Raw genomic sequence first — 19,871 nt, forward strand, 5'->3', positions numbered from 1 at the left:
AAGCATGTATTTGAATCAACTTAACAGATCAAAGCTGAGATCAGATTTCAATCACCTATCCACGATGAAGAGTTTAAAAATGAAAGCTTCTACACTACAGCACATGCAAACTGTTTACCGCCAAGAGCAATATTGGAGACTTTCAATCAGGCGGCACTCAAGATCTGACTCCTTATGCTGAGATGAAGGGTCATGCATGTTTCCTCAACTATGGGCATGCTTGACCCACTTTGCGACTTTTAGGAATTAATCTCTTCAAGCTCTCAATAACTTACATAGTTTGTCTACTAACAATGAAGAATTATGTCAATATGTCACCATATATCCTGTAGGGTTGTGCGATATGACGATTTTTGATCGTGGACGATAAAAATGTCTCTACGATCTGCTTTTGAAGAAATATTTTTGTGTTGTGCTGCAGCGCACATTCTATCAGCTGCAGTTCTGGCGCCTCCGTCATATGTATGTACCACGCACATGCATTCACTGCAGTGTTTTCTCAGTGGTAGAGTTACTCTCTCATTATTTGCATGCACTGGTCTGATCTGTGCTTTTCCTGAGGGCCGCATACACTCGAAGTGTGCACTAAAGCCTGTCAAATAGCGCCTGATTATTGAACTGAGTTATCTTTTGTGCTAATACTGTCAAAACACACAAGGTTTACATGTAGACTCGGTTGGTTATGTAAAGTGAATGAAAGTAAACAGTTGAGAGAAAAACATATATAAAATTGTCAATTGTGATATAAAGTAAAAATAATAATAATAATCTCCTGTGAAATATGTATCATGTTTGATCACATTCTGAGGTGGAAATAACATTGTAGACATTTCTGGAACAAAGTGGCAGATGTCTTTGTCTTTCTAAAGCCAAATACATAGCTAGTACTGTGTGTATCCTAACCCAAAATAAACAAACAACAAACAAATGGAATGTGTTGTATTTAAGTGTATTGGAGCATTCACACTGATAACAATTATGTCAAAGGAGGTCACCAAGTTGCAATGCTATAGCCATTTGAATCAGGCAGCAGATTACATGAGCTTTACCACATCACTGTGCATTTGCATTAAAGCCAATCTCTGTTTCTTGTGTTGACATCACTCATGAAATAACAATGCTATTTCTATATTTTAACCCAATATCGTATTCATTTTTCTTTCGGCACTATCATTTGGTTAAATTTTTGGTTGATATCATTTGCTTGGCACATCAGATGTGAGTGTGCATGCAGTGTGCTCTGGATGTAGTAGGCTATCCGGACATGAAAAACAAAGTCCATATTCTTCACTATGCATAATGCAAAAATAGTAAGTAGTAGTATGCCACTGCAAACACACCCAAACTCCCTGACTCTCCCTTGCTTGGAGCATCAACTGGAGCAGAATGACAAAAATACATCTACAAATCCAAATGTGGCTCTTCTATGTCTGTAGGAGCTCAGCATAATCAATTTTTGGTGGGAGAGGAGATTTGTGCAAATTCAAATGATGAGTTTAATATGCGCTTCATCTAGGGAATGCAACAGTATCGTCTTCAAAATGAGGAACAGAGTTTAGGGCCAGCTGGTTTATTTTCTTGCCTATTCTTATCCTCCATTTGATCTCGCTGGACTGCAGTGATTAGTCCGTTTGATGTTGGCTTCTGAATCCCCAGGGATGTGCCCCCTTCCCTTACTTCCCCACCAGAGCCGGACTGGGCTGCAGCCAAGACTCAAAGAGATCCGCAGCTGCAGACATGGGACAACACAGCCGGGCCAAGCACATACCCCTGTGGCACTCTCCTCTTGTGAGTGTACAGTACACTGACAATCATGCCACATTTTAAGACAAACAGTCTATTACATTATTGTAATTTGGAATGATGGGAACTCAATCAGGTTGTTTAGGTGACACTGCTGTCTTGCAGAATGTGTGCTTAAACAGAGATAGACACAAAGCAAACAAGCATCTCTCTATGCAAATCCAAGCATGAATGGAAATAATCCTCTGTTCACTGCCTTGACTGGTAATTATTAAAAAAGATACTATGGGTAAATAAAAGCAGCAGGAAGGGACAAGAAAGGGTTTTCAAAGGCATTCAGCTCCAATAAGTTCTTGTATCACCTTCGTCGAAAGTCCATGACCAAACTGAACATTCAGAGCACAACAGTTCATCGTGTATTTGCATTTCCTCTGATGATCAGACAGACATGCTGATCCCAAAAAGCGAACTTTTTGTATTTTTCAAGTGTAGTAGATCACTATGGTATTGCCATAGCAACAGAAAGTTAAACAATGCACCAATTCTCATTTGAATTGGAAAGGGGGTGGTTCTTTTGATGGGAAGGGGGCTCAGAGAACAAACAGCTCACCAGCTGCTTGCGTCTACACGCATGCATGTTTAAATTCACATGTGCAGATCAAAAGCGCATGCAAAAATGACAAAAGTATAAATACTTTATTAAAAAAAATACACACAAAAATGATGCAAGTCATGCTAACTATTACATACATTTTCACAGCCTCTCTGTAACACGTATGCACATGAAAGTGTGTCCAACATTCCAGCCTGTATATAATACAGTGAGCAGCCAACACTTTATGTGGTTTCATCTCATTTAAATTTCTCCGTTCATCCTCTGATCTCCGCTTTTAGGCGGTGTTCTCTTGATGTGTGTGCTGACTGGCCGTTTGAAGTTCTGCGCTGACTTTAAAGTGGCCAAACGACCCTGAACGGCAGGTAGGTAGCAGATCGGGGATCCTGGGTGCTCGTTAGCTCAATGACTGTTTAATTAGCTCGATGAGGACTGCAGTGTAAATTAACTTGCCTATTGACAAATGGGCATCTACAAATGGGCATCTGTGTTGTTAATTGCTCATGCAGGGCTAATTTATTCATCCTAAGTCATGTGTGTCTGGCACACTAACGCATACGTCAGATAACGGCACTCGTTTCATCTTGACACTTTAAAGCAGTGGCAGAGAAAAAGAAATCACAATTCAGCAGATGAAAGGAAGTGTTGTGCTATGCGGAACAAGACATGCAAAACGTCCAGGAATTGTTTAAATTACATATGTGTCAATGACAGCCAGACTTGATTTTTTTTTACTAATAGGTGTCCCAATTTAGATTTTTTTTTTTTTTTACCAAATAATCAACAATAAATGAATAAAAGAGATTTGTTACTACAAGTCATATGTTTAAATTTTGATGCAAAGGAATACAATACTGTAGCAACTGCTGTTAGATCAATGTGGTCATTTTAAATATGATATATAGTGAATGCATCATACATACTTATATAATGTATAATTAACAATGTGCTGTAGTATAGTGTAAAAAAAATGGTACGTGTCTCTCTAAGTGTCTCTCCCCCCAGAATGAGACAATATTGGAATATGGATATACTTTGGAATAAGGTTATACTTTGATGTTGCAAATGCATCTGAAAAAAAAACTGAAAAAAAAACAAAGAGCACAAGAGTGAGTTGATGTGACAATCTAAGTCCTAAACATGAGACGTACTTTATATAAGTGCTTCAAACGAACTCTTAAGCCTTTAGTTTACATTACACACTACATTTTCATTGACTTTCATTCTTATGTATGAGAATGGGGAGACAGGAATGTAAGCTCACATGAATTTAGCTGCCTTCCAAAGTTTTAGTGAAATCTGACTTGCAAATTCATAGCACATAAAGACGTGCGACCAATAGAACACTGATACAACATGATGTGCCCTCTGAGCTGAATTAAAAGAGTGCTAACTTTAAATCTAAAGGACTGCACTGTAAATTGGAATAGATTGCATGTTTTTTGCATTTCGTATGTACTAATTTACATTGGGAAGTCGTGGCCTACTGGTTAGAGAGTTTGACTCCTAACCCTAATGTTGTGGGTTCAAGTTTTGGGCCGGCAATACCATTAGGGAGGTGCCCTTCAGCAAGGGACTGAACCCCTATCTGCTCCCTGGGCGCCGCAGCATAAATGGCTGCCCACTGCTCCGGGTGTCAAGTCAAGTCAAGTCACCTTTATTTATATAGCGCTTTAAACAAAATACATTGCGTCAAAGCAACTGAACAACATTCATTAGGAAAACAGTGTGTCAATAATGCAAAATGATAGTTAAAGGCAGTTCATCATTGAATTCAGTGATGTCATCTCTGTTCAGTTTAAATAGTGTCTGTGCATTTATTTGCAATCAAGTCAACGATATCGCTATAGATGAAGTGACCCCAACTAAGCAAGCCAGAGGCGACAGCGGCAAGGAACCGAAACTCCATCGGTGACAGAACGGAGAAAAAAACCTTGGGAGAAAACAGGCTCAGTTGGGGGGCTGGTTCTCCTCTGACCAGACGAAACCAGTAGTTCAATTCCAGGCTGCAGCAAAGTCAGATTGTGCAGAAGAATCATCTGTTTCCTGTGGTCTTGTCCTGGTGGTCCTCTGAGACAAGGTCTTTACAGGGGATCTGTATCTGGGGCTCTAGTTGTCCTGGTCTCCGCTGTTTTTCAGGGCTGTAGAGGTCCTTTCTAGGTGCTGATCCTCCATCTGGTCTGGATATGTACTGGATCCGGGTGACTGCAGTGACCCTCTGATCTGGATGCAGACTGGATCTGGTGGCTACGGTGACCTCAGAGTAAGAGAGAAACAGACTAATATTAGCGTAGATGCCATTCTTCTAATGATGTAGCAAGTAGATCGGGTGTTATGGGAAGTGTTCCCGGTTCCGGTTTACCTAATTAATGCACCCTAAAAATCCTTTAACGGATTTGGATATTAAAAGCATATTAGTATGTTATGTGTAAGCCAGGTTAAAGAGATGGATTTTTATTTAAGATTTAAACTGCAAGAGTGTGTCTGCAAGGGTGTGTGTGTTCACTGCTGTGTGCACTTTGGATGGGTTAAATGCAGAGCACAAATTCTGAGTATGGGTCACCATACTTGACTGTATGTCACATCACTTTCACTTCACTATATGTTGCGACCGTTGCAGTGTGCATAGAAGTCTAATGTCACAGTGGCTTAAAATGACATGCCCTCCTGACAGATGTGTTTGTTTCATGGATTTGAAAAGTTGTTTTTTTTTCTCGAAAAAACAGAATAGATTATATAATCATTATTGGGCTAAAAGATCAAAGGCAATAATTAACAATAATTAGTTTAGTCAATTTCAGCCCTACGCTGCAATGAGTTCCTGTTTATTAATTTGATAATTTACAGTACATAAATTATGTTGGCTATTTAAATTTAAATTTGTTTAAATCATTTAAATTCCATTTCTTAATTTTATATCATTGCACAATTGTTGTATACATGCATGTATGTATATTTATAAAAATTGCCCTTAGAAAGGTTCAAAATGCCCCTAAATAGAAGATCTGTACATGATTTTACACTGTAATGTGGTTCCTCAGAGAAAAGAAACAAGCTGACCCATCCCTAGAGACAGGCACATATTCTGTGGTACCCTTCCTCTTTTGTCTTATTTTCCAAAAATGTGTTGATGAAAACACATTTTAAGTTATACTGGGACAAAGCCAAAAAAAAGAAAAAAAGAAAAAAAAAGAAAGTGTGTCATGGAAATGTTTTCCTGTAAAAACTGTTAATTAAGAACCCGGTCTTGTGCTCCAGGAGATGATGATGTCACATGTCCACTGGCAGAGTTAATGGCTGAAATCTAATTAAACACGTACAGTAACTGCCAAGAGTACGTGATGCACCAGGACAAGGGCCAAACAAACAAACATCAAATAATGAGCTCATCGCTGGGTCGAGTCCAGCCTCATGTCATTCTTCAACCTAAATGGGAGGTTTTCCACTGGTGTTTAGACACTGTAAATAATCTCACATCTGCGCCTGGTGGGTTTTGCTGATTTTCTTTGAGTGACAGTGAAAAAGCGAGGCCAGACGTACTCGAACAGCAACTAACCTGAAGTGTGTGATTCCACCCTGCACACAAACCCTGCGAGGTTCCTCAAAACGCCATCCTAACCTCTTCCACATCACCCGCTGCATTCCTGCGGTTGGGAATGGGCACCCGAAGCACAGGCAGTAACCCCACGCTAGATCCACATCTAAGGACTCTGCTGTGGGCCAGGAGATGGTCTTCCCAAAACAGGACTTAGAGCAGAGCCTCTTCCACAGCCCCATAATCCAGTCAAAACCACAGCATTGTTCACATTTTTAATGGTCTCCGCTAGCACACAACAATACTGGAGCACTGCTGGATATCGTGGCTCCAGAGCAGTCAGGGAGGCAAGACTGACCAAATATTGCCCTTGGACATTCAAATGAGAATCAGCATTTTGTGTATCCAAGTAACGGTATAATAAATAATGGTTACTATATTAAACCATTTTATGCAAGGTTTATTGTAACAGTGTACCTGGGTTAATATAGTTAACTAAAATTAAAACCATTTAAAAAAAATGCTTAACCAAAATGTCATTATATATATATATGTATATATATACCGTATTTTCCGGACTATAAGTCACACTTTTTTTCATAGTTTGGCTGGTCCTGCGACTTATAGTCAGGTGCGACTTATTTATCAAAATTAATTTGACATGAACTGAGAGAAATGAACCAAGAGAAAACATTACCGTCTACAGCCACGAGAGGGTGCTCTATGCTGCTCGGTACTCCTGTAGTCTATCACTGAGCAGCATAGAGTGCCCTCTCGTGGTGTAGACGGTAATGTTTTCTCTTGGTTCTTGGTTCTAAATGAATGCGACTTATTGTCCAGTGCGACTTATATATATATATATTTTCCTCGTCATGACGTAATTTTGGACTGATGCGACTTATACTTAGGTGTGACTTATAGTCCGAAAAATACGGTATATATATATATATATAATAAATAATGGTATATATATATATATATATATATGTATGTATATATATATTAGGGGTGTAACGATACGCGTATTCGTATTGAACCGTTCGGTACGAGGCTTTCGGTTCGGTACGCGGTACACATTATGGACCGAACGGTTCGTTGGACTAATTAGTGCACACACTTCAGGAGTGCATGTACAGTTCTCTCTCCATCTTCAATACCACGACTTAGGTGCCCTTGAGCAAGGCATCGAACCCCCAACTGCTCCCCGGGCGCCGCAGCATAAATGGCTGCCCACTGCTCCGGGTGTGTGCTCACAGTTGTGTGTGTTCACTGCTCTGTGTGTGTGCATTTCGGATGGGTTAAATGCAGAGCACAAATTCTGAGTATGGGTCACCATACTTGGCTGAATGTCACTTCACTTTCACTTTCACTTTCACTTAATCATATTTGGAAAATAAAAAAAATTGTGAAATATAATGATATGCGTTCAACAAGGTAGCCCAATAACCCAAACGACGTAACAGGCAACGCCCCTGACACCCCCGAAGAAGAAAAAAACACCAACTTATATGTTTATGTTATGGGCCTTTCACACAGGACGCGGTATGCGCGGCGCTGCGCTATAAAACCCATTCATCTCAATGGCTTGCGCCGCGCAAGGACGTTTTGTTGCTGCGTCGACCAAACCAAATAGTTTGAATATACTGTTGAGCCTCTTTTTCAAAAACAATATTTAAAGGATTTTGACGATTGAATTTACTACGGTGAATGTGAAATTTTGCAAGAAGTAATAATAGGTTAATAATAAAATATTCCTTAATTTTATCTTTTGGTATATTAAAGAAGCCAAACAGTACATCCTTAAAAAGCAGAGAGAAACCATGGAGCACACTGCGATTGACAACACTACAGAATTCAATCCAAAATTGCTGTGTGTGAGGACAATCCCAAAATATATGTACATCTGTTTCATTAGGGTCACCACAAAAACAACAGCTTGTATCGATGTCTGATTTAAATCTTTTCAAAAACACTTTAGTTGGGTAAAATCTGTGTAATAATTTGAATGAGATCTCTCTAACCTTTTTTTTATTATGTATTTCGAAGACAGAGTCCATACTTTTTTCCAATCAATATGATCAACCACATTCCTCCAATAAAACACAACATAAGGAGTTGTTACAAGCTCCTTTTGAAAAAGTGATCTAATCTTTAAGTTACGTGATGAAGAAGGTGACAGAAAGAATAGTTTTCCTACTGGGATTTCAAATGGGTCTAAAGAAATAGATAAAGTGCTGGATGATCTAACAGAGTCCCTTAAACGCATAACAGCTCCTTTAGGAATAGCATCCATGACAATGGAAAATTCTTTGGGAGTTACTGGAAAATTAAATTTACATAAAAATTCTTCGTAACTTAAAAGAAGATCTTCTGAGTTAAATAACTGGGAAACAATCAGAATGTTTTTCTCAAACCAACTACTAAAAAACAAAGATTTTCTCTTATATAAAATGTCTTGATTGTTCCAAATGAAGTACCGGTGAGGGGAGAAATTGTGCTTAAAGATTAATGACCATGCAAGTAATGCCTGTTTGTGAAATTTAGATAAATTGTAAGGGATTCTAGCAATATTATAATTACAGATCAATAGGAAAGGGAGACCATCTAATTTGGAAAAATAGTAATTGGGGATAAAATTCCAGATTGAGTTTGGGTTACACAAAAACTGTCTAATCCAATTAATTTTGAAAGTGTTGTTCAAAGAAGAGAAATCAAGGAAATTCAACCCACCATACTCATATGTGTTCATTAATACAGACTTCTTAATATAATGGTTTTTGTTTTTCCAAACAAAATTAAACAGGATTTTATCAGCTGATTTACAAATTTTGTTGTCCACATATAGAGAGAGTGCAGAGTATGTAAGCCTGGAGATGCCCTCCGCCTTAGCAAGCAGTATTCTGCCTCTCAAGCTCAAGTCTCTCTGCAACCATGCATTGAATCTTCTTTGGGCTTTTATTATAACCGGATCAAAATTCAGTGTACATCTTTTATCTTGGTTTTTAGTTATCATAATGCCTAAATATGTAATCTCGGATTTAACTGGAATATTATAAATAGTGAGTGCTGTACAATCTTTAATAGACATTAATTCACATTTACTTATGTTTAGATTAAGACCTGAAGCTTCAGAGAACAGTTTTATATAATTAATGGTTAAAGGGATTTGGGAAGCATCTCTCAAAAATAAGGTGGTGTCATCTGCTAATTGACTTATAAATATTTCTCGATCTGCTACACGGATACCCTGAATACCACTTTCACATACAAAAGTTGACAGTAGCTGCACACAGAGAAGAAATAAATAGGGAGAAAGGGACAACCTTGTCTCACTCCTCTGGATAAACTAAACCTTGGTGAAGTGCCATTCTTTAATTTAATCGAAGCACTTCCATTATTGTAAAGGGTTTTAATTACTCTGCAAAACATGTCCCCAAAACCAAATTTACCCAATGAATTAATAATAAATTGGTGCTCTAAAGAATCAAAAGCCTTATAGAAATCTAAGAAAAGAATGAAGCTGTCTTTCTGAATCAAGTCTGAATAATCTAATAAATCAAGAATCAACCTTATATTGTTAACAATGTGTCTTTTGTTCAAGAAACCAGATTGTGTCTCATCTATAACAGAACCCAATACAGATTTTAGTCTTTTAGCAAACATAATAGCTAAAATTTTATAACCACTGTTAAGCAGGGAAATGGGTCTCCAATTGTCAATTAAGAGTAAATCTTTTTTAGGCTTCGGAATTAAAGTAATTAAGCCTTGAGTGAGAGTCGGGGGGAGAGCCTCATTCTGTATGCTTTCTTCAAAAACCTTAAGTAAAAAAGGAGACAATTCTTTAGAGAATTGTTTATAAAACTCTGAGGTAAGCCCGTCCGTTCCGGGAGATTTATTGTTTTTAAGTTCTAGAATTGAGTTACTAACTTCAGATAAAGTAATTTCACTATCACAGAGATTTCTGTCATCACTTGAGATAGTCTTACAATCTTTAACAGACTCCAGAAAAGTATGGGCTGCCTCTTCCGAAAATTTTTTTTATACAGATTACTGTAAAATTTAGCACAGAAATGTGCAATTGACTGAGGATTATTAGTGACAGTCCCCTCAATATTAAGAGTTTCAATTAGTGAAGTACTTACGCGATTCTTTTCTAATCTGAAAAAATATGCTGTGTTACATTCTCCCTCCTCCAGCCATTTTTGTCTAGATCTAATATAAGCACCCTGTGCCCTATAAGTGTACATCTCATCTAATTTAGACTGCAGGTCAGCATACTCGAGCTTATCAGATTCAGAAAACAACTCTGGGGGTTTAGAAGAAAGTATTGCAATTTTAGACACCACTTTATTTTCTTCTGCCCTCTTAAGTTTAGCTAAATTACTACCGAATTTTCTAAAGTATTTACTAATTTCAAATTTTAAAAAGTTCAAAATAGTTCAACTTTTGCCGCTGCGCTCTGTGACGATTACCAGCGCGACCAATAGAATCGGGGGATCCAAAACGAGCACGGGAATCAAAATGGATGAACGGCTAGTACTGTGTGTGTCAGAATTTTCTGAGCTGTACGATACAAGTTTGAGGTAGTATAGGGACATCGTCAGGAAAGCTGTGTCATGGAGACATATCTCCATTCAAGGAACAACAGACTATGAGCTCCCGCTAAAAGTTTTTAAAACTCCGCCTACGCCATAGCGCAGCGCAAATCGCGTTGTATCTGAAGGGCAACGCTGAACCCAGCGGCAAGCGCCGCGCATACCGCGTCCTGTGTGAAAGGCCCATTACTCTGTAGTGGAAAACGTAGGTTTTAAGAACATGCTTAATTTAATTGAGCCCCGTTACAATATTCCTTCACGAGCCCATTTCAGACAGACCGTAATTCCTGCTTTGTTCCAAAAAACATAAAGTTATAGAGTTCCATATAAAAAGTTACATCTTTGTATTTGTTCATAACTAATATAACATTTTCATTTTTTTATAAGGAGCTGTTTTTGTTTTATACAGTATGCTGCTAAGAAAACACCATAGAAGATGGGTAAAGAATAGCTCCATCATTGTTCAATGTAAAAAAAAAAAAAAAAACATACTTGTTAGTTTTAATAAAGAACACATTTTTTAAAAATCAAGGAAATTTATCTGCCAATTTTTTCTTTTTGCTGTATCTAAAACGTACCGAACCGAACCGTGACACCAGTGTATTGTATCGAACCGAACCGTGAATTTTGTGAACCGTTACACCCCTAATATATATATATATATATATATATGTATATATATATATATATACACACACACATTTACATAACAAAATACTTTAAAAAACTACTAAAAATTATAGACATAAAAAAGGAAAAAAATAAAAATAAGTCAAGTGAAAATTTAAAAATAAAGACGGATTCAAGAATACATCATCCTCTTGCTGTCGGCTCGTTCCTTTTCCAGTTTGGCCTGAAACGTCTGTAGCTGTGACAGGACAGGAGAAGTGTCAATCACTCAACACGTTTTATCAGCTCCCGCCCTTCAGCAGAACTAAACAGAGCTGATCTAATTTTCTAAAGGTCAGAGGTTAGCCGTGAGCAGCCGCTGGCAGACGGCTGGCCTGCAGGTGTATACGGCCTCTGCTTTGTAGATGTGTCTTCCGCCTCACCGTCCTGTTTTATGACTGGATGGGCCCTTTGAAGGTGGGGTGGCAGGCAGCAGGCAGGAGTTAGCTAAATCTTATCTTCACCTGATTGTGTCAGCCCAATTATTTAAGCATTATATAAAAGCATTTTTATGACAGTTCTGAAGCTTTGAAGACTTTTGAAAGGGAGCCGCTTTGCAGCAGCTCATATTAAGTCTCATAATTAGTGTGGAAATTAGGTCAAACTATAACTGTCCAGTTATGCACCCCTTTCACTTGGGAAAATACTTGAGACCCTCATGAGGCTGTGCTTCGACAAAAACCAACTGGTCTCTGTTTCCACCAGGCATTTTTGGTGAACTGATCACAACTGATCAGTGGTAAATACAGGTGTAAACAGGGACTAAAATGTTTTGTGATCAGATCACTGAAATCAACTTCTCCAGGCTGTAAATCGGTGAGAAATCGGGGCAAAAATCATGTAGTGTATTCCAGGCTTAAGAGAGCAGAGCAAGTTCTTTTATGTCTAACTAAAAAAACTGCTTTGGTTTAACAATTCTGAGACAGGTGGTGGAGGTGGGTAGGTTTAGGGTGGAAAAGGGATAAATCGGGTGGAGATGGGTAGGTTTAGGGGTGGAAATGTGATCCAGGTGGTGGAGATGGGTATGTTTAGGGGTGGAAATGGGATCCAGGTGGTGGTGATGGGCAGGTTTAAGGGTGGAAATGGGATCCAGCTGGTGAAAGTGGGTCGGTTTAGGGGTGGAAATGGGATCCATGGGGTGGAGCTGAGTAGGTTTAGGGGGTTTAAATGGAATCCAGGTGGTGGAGATGGGTAGGTTAAAGGGTGGAAATGGGATGCAGGTGGTGAAGATGGGTAGGTTTAGGGGTGGAAATGGGATCCAGCTGGTGAAAGTTGGTAGGGTTAGGGGTGGAAATGGGATGCAGGTGGTGGAGATGGGTTGGTTTAGAGGTGGAAATGGGATCCAGGTGGTGGACATGGGTAGGTTTATGATGGAAATGGGATACAGGGGGTGGAGATGGGTAGGTTTAGGGGTGGAAATGGGATCCATGTGTTGGTGGTGGAGATGGGTAGGTTTAAGGTGGGAAAGGGATCCAAGTGGTGGAGTATTGTAGGTTTAGGGGGGAAATGTGATCCAGGTGGTGGAGATGGGTAGGTTTAAGGTGGGAATGTGATCCAGGAGGTGGAGATGGGTAGGTTTAAGGGTGGAAATGGGATCCAGGTGGTGGAGGTGGGTAGGGTTAGGGGTGGAAATGGGATGCAGGGGGTGGAGATGGTTAGGTTTAGGGGTGGAAATGGGATCTAGGTGGTGGAGATGGGTAGGTTTAGGGGTTTAAATGGGATCCAGGGGGTGGAGATGGTTAGGTTTTGGGTTGGAAATGGGATCCAGGGGGTGCAGCTGGGTAGGTTTAGGGGTTTAAATGGGATCCAGGTGGTGGAGATGGGTAGGTTTAAGGGTGAAAATGGGATCCAGCTGATGAAAGTGGGTAGGGTTAGGGGTGGAAATGGGATGCAGGGGTAGAGATGGGTAGGTTTAGGGGTGGAAATGGGATCCATGGGGTGGAGCTGGCTAGGTTTAGGGGGTTTAAATGGAATCCAGGTGGTGGAGATGGGTAGGTTAAGGAGTGGAAATGGGATGCAGGTGGTGGAGATGGGTAGGTTCAAGGGTGGAAAAGGGATTCAGTGGGTGGAGATGGGTAGGTTTATGATGGAAATGGGATACAGGGGTTGGAGATGGGTAGGTTTAGGGGTAGAAATGTGATCCAGGTGGTGGAGATAGGTAGGTTTAAGGTGGGAAAGTGATCAAAGTGGTGGAGGATTATAGGTTTAGGGGGGATTGAGATCCAGGTGGTGGAGATGGGTAGGTTAAAGGTTGGAAATGGAATCCAAGACGTGGAGATGGGTAGGTTTAAGGGCAGTAACGGGATCCAGGTGGTGGAGGTGGGTAGGGTTAGGGGTTTAAATGGGATCCAGGTGGTGGAGATGGGTAGGTTTAGGGGTGGAAATGAGATGCAGGTGGTGGAGATGGGTAGGTTTAGGAGCGGAAATGGGATCCAGGTGGTGGAGATGGGTAGGTTTAGGGGTGGAAAAGGGATCCAGGTGGTGGAGATGGGTAGGTTTAGGATGGAAAAGGGATACATCAGGAGGAGATGATTAGGTTTAGGGGTGGAAATGTGATCCAGGTGGTGGAGATCGATAGGTTTAGGGGTGGAAATGGGATCCATGGGGTGAGGATGGGTAGGTTTAAGGGGTTTAAATGTGATCCAGGTGGTGGAGATGGGAAGGTTTAAGGGTGAAAATGGGTTCCCGGTGGTGGAGATGGATAGGTTTAGGGGTTTAAATGGGATCCATGGGGTGGAGATGGGTAGGTTTAGGGGGTTTAAATGGCATCCAGGTGGTTTAGATGGGTAGGTTTAGGGGTGGAAATGGGATCCAGGTGGTGGAGATGGGTAGGTTTAGGATGGAAAAGGGATAAATAGGGTGGAGATGGTTAGGTTTAGGGGTGGAAATGTGATCCAGGTGGTGGAGATCGATAGGTTTAGGGGTGGAAATGGGATCAATGGGGTGAGGATGGGTAGGTTTAAGGGGTTTAAATGTTATCCAGGTGGTGGAGATGGGTAGGTTAAGGGGTGAAAATGGGATCCCGGTGGTGGAGATGGATAGGTTTAGGGGTTTAAATGGGATCCATGGGGTGGAGATGGGTAGGTTTAGGGGGTTTAAATGGCATCAAGTTGGTTTAGATGGGTAGGTTTAGGGGTGGAAATGGGATCCAGGTGGTGGAGATGGGTAGGTTTAGGATGGAAAAGGGATACATCGGGTGGAGATCGGTATGTTTAGGGGTGTAAATGTGATCCAGGTGGTGGATATGGGTACGTTTAAGGGTGGAAATGGTATCCCGGTGGTGGAGATGGGCAGGTTTAGGGGTGGAAATGGGATCCAGCTGGTGAAATTGGGCAGGGTTAGGGGTGGAAATGGGATGCAGGGGGTAGAGATGGTAGATGTAAGTGGAAAATGGGATCCAAGTGGTGGATAATTGTTGGTTTAGGGGCAAATAATGGATCCAGGTGGTGGAGTTGGGTAGGTTTAAATGTGGAAATGGGATCCAGGTTGTGGAGATGGGTAGGTTTAGGATGGAAAAGTGATACATAGGGTGGAGATGGTTAGGTTTAGGGGTGGAAATATGATCCAGGTGGTGGAGATGGGTAGGTTTAAGTGTGGAAATGGGATCCAGGTTGTGGAGATGGGTAGGTTTAAGGGTGGAAATGTGATCCAGGTGGTGGAGATGGGTAGGTTTAAGGGTAGAAATGGGATCCAGCTGGTGGAGATGGGTAGGTTTAAGGGTTGAAATAAGATCCAGCTGGTGAAACTGGGTAGTGTGAGGGGTGGAAATGGGATGCAGGGTGAAGAGATGGGTAGATTTAAGGGGAAAATGGGATCCAAGTGGTGGAAAATAGTAGGTTTAGGGGCATATATTGGATCCAGGTGGTGATGATGGGTAGGTATAGTGGTGGAAATGGGATCCAGAGGGTGGGGATGGGTAGGTTTAGGGGTGGAAATGGGATCCAGGTGGTGGAGAAGGCTAGGTTTAGGGGTGGAAATGGGATCCAGTTGGTGAAGATGGGTAGGTTTAGAGGTGTAAATGGGATCCAGGAGGTTGAGATGGGTAGCTTTAAGGTGGGAAAGGGATCCAAGTGGTTGAGAATTGTAAGTTTAGGGGGGGGGGATCCAAGTGGTGGACAAGGCTAGGTTTAGGGGTGGAAATGGGATCCAGGTGGTGGAGATGGGTAGGTTTAGGATGGAAAAGTGATACATCGGTTAGAGATGGGTAGGTTTATGGTTTGAAATGGGATCCAGGGGGTGAAAGTGGGTAGGGTTAGGGATGGAAATGGGATGCAGGGGGTGGAGATGGGTAGGTTTAGGGGTTTAAATGGGATCTAGGTGGTGGAGATGGGCATGTTTAGGGGTGGAAATGGGATCCAAGGAATGGAGATGGGTAGGTTTTAGGGGTGGAAATGGGATACAGGGGGTGGAGATGGGTAGGTTTAGGTGTGGAAATGGGATCCAGGGGGTTGAGATTGGTAATTTTATGGGTTGAAATGGGATCCAGGTGGTGAAAATGGGTAGGGTTAAAGACGGAAATGGGATGCAGGGGGTGGAGATGGGTAGGTTTAAGGGGAAAATGGGATCCAAGTGGTGGAGAATTGTAGGTTTATCGTCAGATATTGGATCCAGGGGGTGGAGATGGGTAGGTGTAAGGGTGGAAATGGGATCCAGGTGGTTAAGATGTGTAGGTTTAGGATGGAAATGGGATACAGGGGATATAAATGGGTAGGTTTAGGGGTGGAAATGGGATCCATGGGGTGGAGATGCGTAGGTTAAGGGGTTTAAATGGGATCCATGGGGTGGAGATGGGTAGGTTTAGGGGGTTTAAATGGCATCAAGTTGGTTTAGATGGGTAGGTTTAGGGGTGGAAATGGGATCCAGGTGGTGGAGTTGGGTAGGTTTAGGATGGAAAAGGGATACATCGGGTGGAGATCGGTATGTTTAGGGGTGTAAATGTGATCCAGGTGGTGGATATGGGTACGTTTAAGGGTGGAAATGGTATCCCGGTGGTGGAGATGGGCAGGTTTAGGGGTGGAAATGGGATCCAGCTGGTGAAATTGGGCAGGGTTAGGGGTGGAAATGGGATGCAGGGGGTAGAGATGGTAGATGTAAGTGGAAAATGGGATCCAAGTGGTGGAGAATTGTTGGTTTAGGGGCAAATAATGGATCCAGGTGGTGGAGTTGGGTAGGTTTAGGACGGAAAAGTGATACATAGGGTGGAGATGGTTAGGTTTAGGGGTGGAAATATGATCCAGGTGGTGGAGATGGGTAGGTTTAAGTGTGGAAATGGGATCCAGGTTGTGGAGATGGGTAGGTTTAAGGGTGGAAATGTGATCCAGGTGGTGAAGATGGGTAGGTTTAAGGGTAGAAATGGGATCCAGCTGGTGGAGATGGGTAGGTTTAAGGGTTGAAATAAGATCCAGCTGGTGAAACTGGGTAGTGTGAGGGGTGGAAATGGGATGCAAGGTGTAGAGATGAGTAGATTTAAGTGGAAAATGGGATCCAAGTGGTGGAAAATAGTAGGTTTAGGGGCAGATATTGGATCCAGGGGGTGAAGATGGGTAGGTATAGTGGTGGAAATGGGATCCAGAGGGTGGGGATGGGTAGGTTTAGCGGTGGAAATGGGATCCAGGTGGTGGAGAAGGCTAGGTTTAGGGGTGGAAATGGGATCCAGTTGGTGAAGATGGGTAGGTTTAGGGGTGTAAATGGGATCCAGGAGGTGGAGATGGGTAGCTTTAAGGTGGGAAAGGGATCCAAGTGTTTGAGAATTGTAAGTTTAGGGGGGGGGGGGGATCCAGGTGGTGGAGAAGGCTAGGTTTAGGGGTGGAAATGGGATCCAGGTGGTGGAGATGGGTAGGTTTAGGATGGAAAAGTGATACATCGGTTAGAGATGGGTAGGTTTAGGGTTTGAAATGGGATCCAGGGGGTGAAAGTGGGTAGGGTTAGGGATGGAAATGGGATGCAGGGGGTGGAGATGGGTAGGTTTAGGGGTTTAAATGGGATCCAGGTGGTGGAGATGGGCATGTTTAGGGGTGGAAATGGGATCCAAGGAATGGAGATGGGTAGGTTTTAGGGGTGGAAATGGGATACAGGGGGTGGAGATGGGTAGGTTTAGGTGTGGAAATGGGATCCAGGGGGTTGAGATTGGTAATTTTATGGGTTAAAATGGGATCCAGGTGGTGAAAATGGGTAGGGTTAAAGACGGAAATGGGATGCAGGTGGTGGGGATGGGTAGGTTTAAGGGGAAAATGGGATCCAAGTGGTGGAGAATTGTAGGTTTAGCGTCAGATATTGGATCCAGGGGTTGGAGATGGGTAGGTGTAAGGGTGGAATGGGATCCAGGTGGTTAAGATGTGTAGGTTTAGGATAGAAATGGGATACAGGGGATATAAATGGGTAGGTTTAGGGGTGGAAATGGGATCCATGGGGTGGAGATTCGTAGGTTAAGGGGTTTAAATGGGATCCAAGGGGTAGAGATGGGTAGGTATAGGGGTGGAAATGGGATCCAGGGGGTGGAGATGGGTAGGTTTAGGGTTGGAAATGGGATCCAGGTGATGGAGATGGCTAGGTTTAGGGGTGGAAATGGGAATAAGGTGTTGGAGATTGGTAGGTTTAGGGGTGAAAATGGGATCCATGGGGTGGTGCTGGGTAGGTTGATGGAGGTTAAATGGTATCCAGTTGGTGGAGATGGGTAGGTACAGGGGTGGAAATGTCATCCAGGTGGTGGAAGTGGGTAGGGTTAGGGTTTAAATGGGATCCAGGTGGTGGAGATGGGTAGGTTTAGGGGTGGAAATGGGATTTATGGGGTGGAGATGTGTAGGTTTAGGGGGTTTTAATGGGATCCAAGTGGTGGAGATGGGTAGTTTTAGGGGAGGAAATGGGATCCAGGTGGTGGAGATGGGTAGGTTTAGGTTGGAAAAGGGATACATCGGGAGGAGATAAGTAGGCTTAGGGGTGGAAATTTGATCCAGGTGGTGGAGATGGGTAGGTTTAAGGGTGGAAATGGGATCCCAGTGGTGGAGATGGGTAGGTTTAAGGGTGGAAATGGGATCCCAGTGGTGGAGATGGGTAGGTTTAGGGGTGGAAATGTGATCCAGGTGGTGGAGATGGGTAGGTTTAAGATGGAACAGGGATCCAAGTGGTGGAGAATTGTAGGTTTAGGGGGGGAAATGGGATCCAGGTGGTGGAGAAGGGTAGGTTTAATGTGGGAAAGGGATGCAGGGGGTGGAGCTGGGTAGGTTTAGCGGTTTAAAAGGGATCCAGGTTGTGGAGATGGGTAGCTTTAGGGGTTTAAATGGGATCCATGCGGTGGAGATGGGTAGGTTTAGGGGGTTTAAATGGCATCCAGGTGGTGGAGATGGGTAGGTTTAGGATGGAAAAGGGATACATCGGGTGGAGATGGGTAGGTTTAGGGGTGTAAATGTGATCCAGGTGGTGGATATGGGTAGGTTTAGGGGTGGAAATGGGATCCAGCTGGTGAAAGTGGGTAGGGTTAAGGGTGGAAATGGGATGCAGGGGGTAGAGATGGGTTGATTTAAGTGGAAAATGGGATCCAAGAGGTGGAGAATTGTTGTTTTAGGGGCAGATATTGGATCCAGGTGGTGGAGTTGGGTAGGTTTAAGGGTGGAAATGGGATGCAGGGGGTGGAGATGTGTAGGTTTAGGGGTTTAAATGGGATCCAAGGGGTGGAGATGGGTAGGTATAGGAGTGGAAATGGGATCCAGGGGGTGGAGATGGGTAGGTTTAGGGGTGGAAATGGGATCCATGTGGTGGAGAAGTCTAGGTTTAGGGGTTGAAATGGGATCCAGGTGATGGAGATGGGTAGATTTAGGGGTGGAAATGGGACACAGGTGGTGGAGATGGGTAGGTTTAGGATGGAAAAGTGATAAATAGGGTGGAGATGGTTAGGTTTAGGGGTGGAAATGTGATCCAGGTGGTGGAGATGGGTAGGTTTAAGTGTGGAAATGGGATCCAGGTTGTGGAGGGGTAGGTTTAAGGGTGGAAATGGGATCCAGGTTGTGGAGATGGGTAGGTTTAAGGGTGGAAATGGGATCCAGCTGGTGAAAGGGGGTAGGGTTAGGGGTGGAAATGGGATGCAGGTGGTTGAGATGGGTAGATTTAAGGGAAAAATGGGATCCAGGTGGTGGAGAATTGTAGGTTTAGGGGCAGATATTGGATCCAGGTTGTGGAGATGGGTAGGTTTAAGGGTGGTAATGGGATGCAGGGGGTGGAGATGGGTAGGTTTAGGTTCAGGTCAGGTTCAGGTTAACTTTATTGTCCCCAAGGGGAAATTTTGCTTGGGCACAGTGCAGAGTTGCTTCATAAAAAACATCACAAAAAGACATTACACATCATAAAACACATTGACAGAATACACAGAGAATAAAAGAACATTGTTGACCTATTAAAATACTAGTGTAGTTATTGCTAGAGTTTGCGCAATATTGTACATAAGTTAAAGTGCTATAATTTATTGCTTTACTGCCCTATTACATGAGGTCGTATTTAAAGTGCTAAAGTGCTTACGTATTTATTAATATACACAGTTCTATTTCACATTATTCAGCAGCTTAATGGAGGCTGGCACAAATGATAATTTTAGGCGATTAGATTTACATTTTGGTACACGGAGTCTTCTTCCCGATGGCAGACTTTCATATTCGGGGAAGAGAGGATGTTAAGAATCTGATTGAATTTTTATAGCCTGTTTCATAATTGCCTGATCATATAGGGT

Source organism: Carassius carassius, chromosome 9 (genome assembly GCF_963082965.1).
Source record: "Carassius carassius chromosome 9, fCarCar2.1, whole genome shotgun sequence".
In the NCBI taxonomy this organism is placed as follows: Eukaryota; Metazoa; Chordata; class Actinopteri; order Cypriniformes; family Cyprinidae; genus Carassius; species Carassius carassius.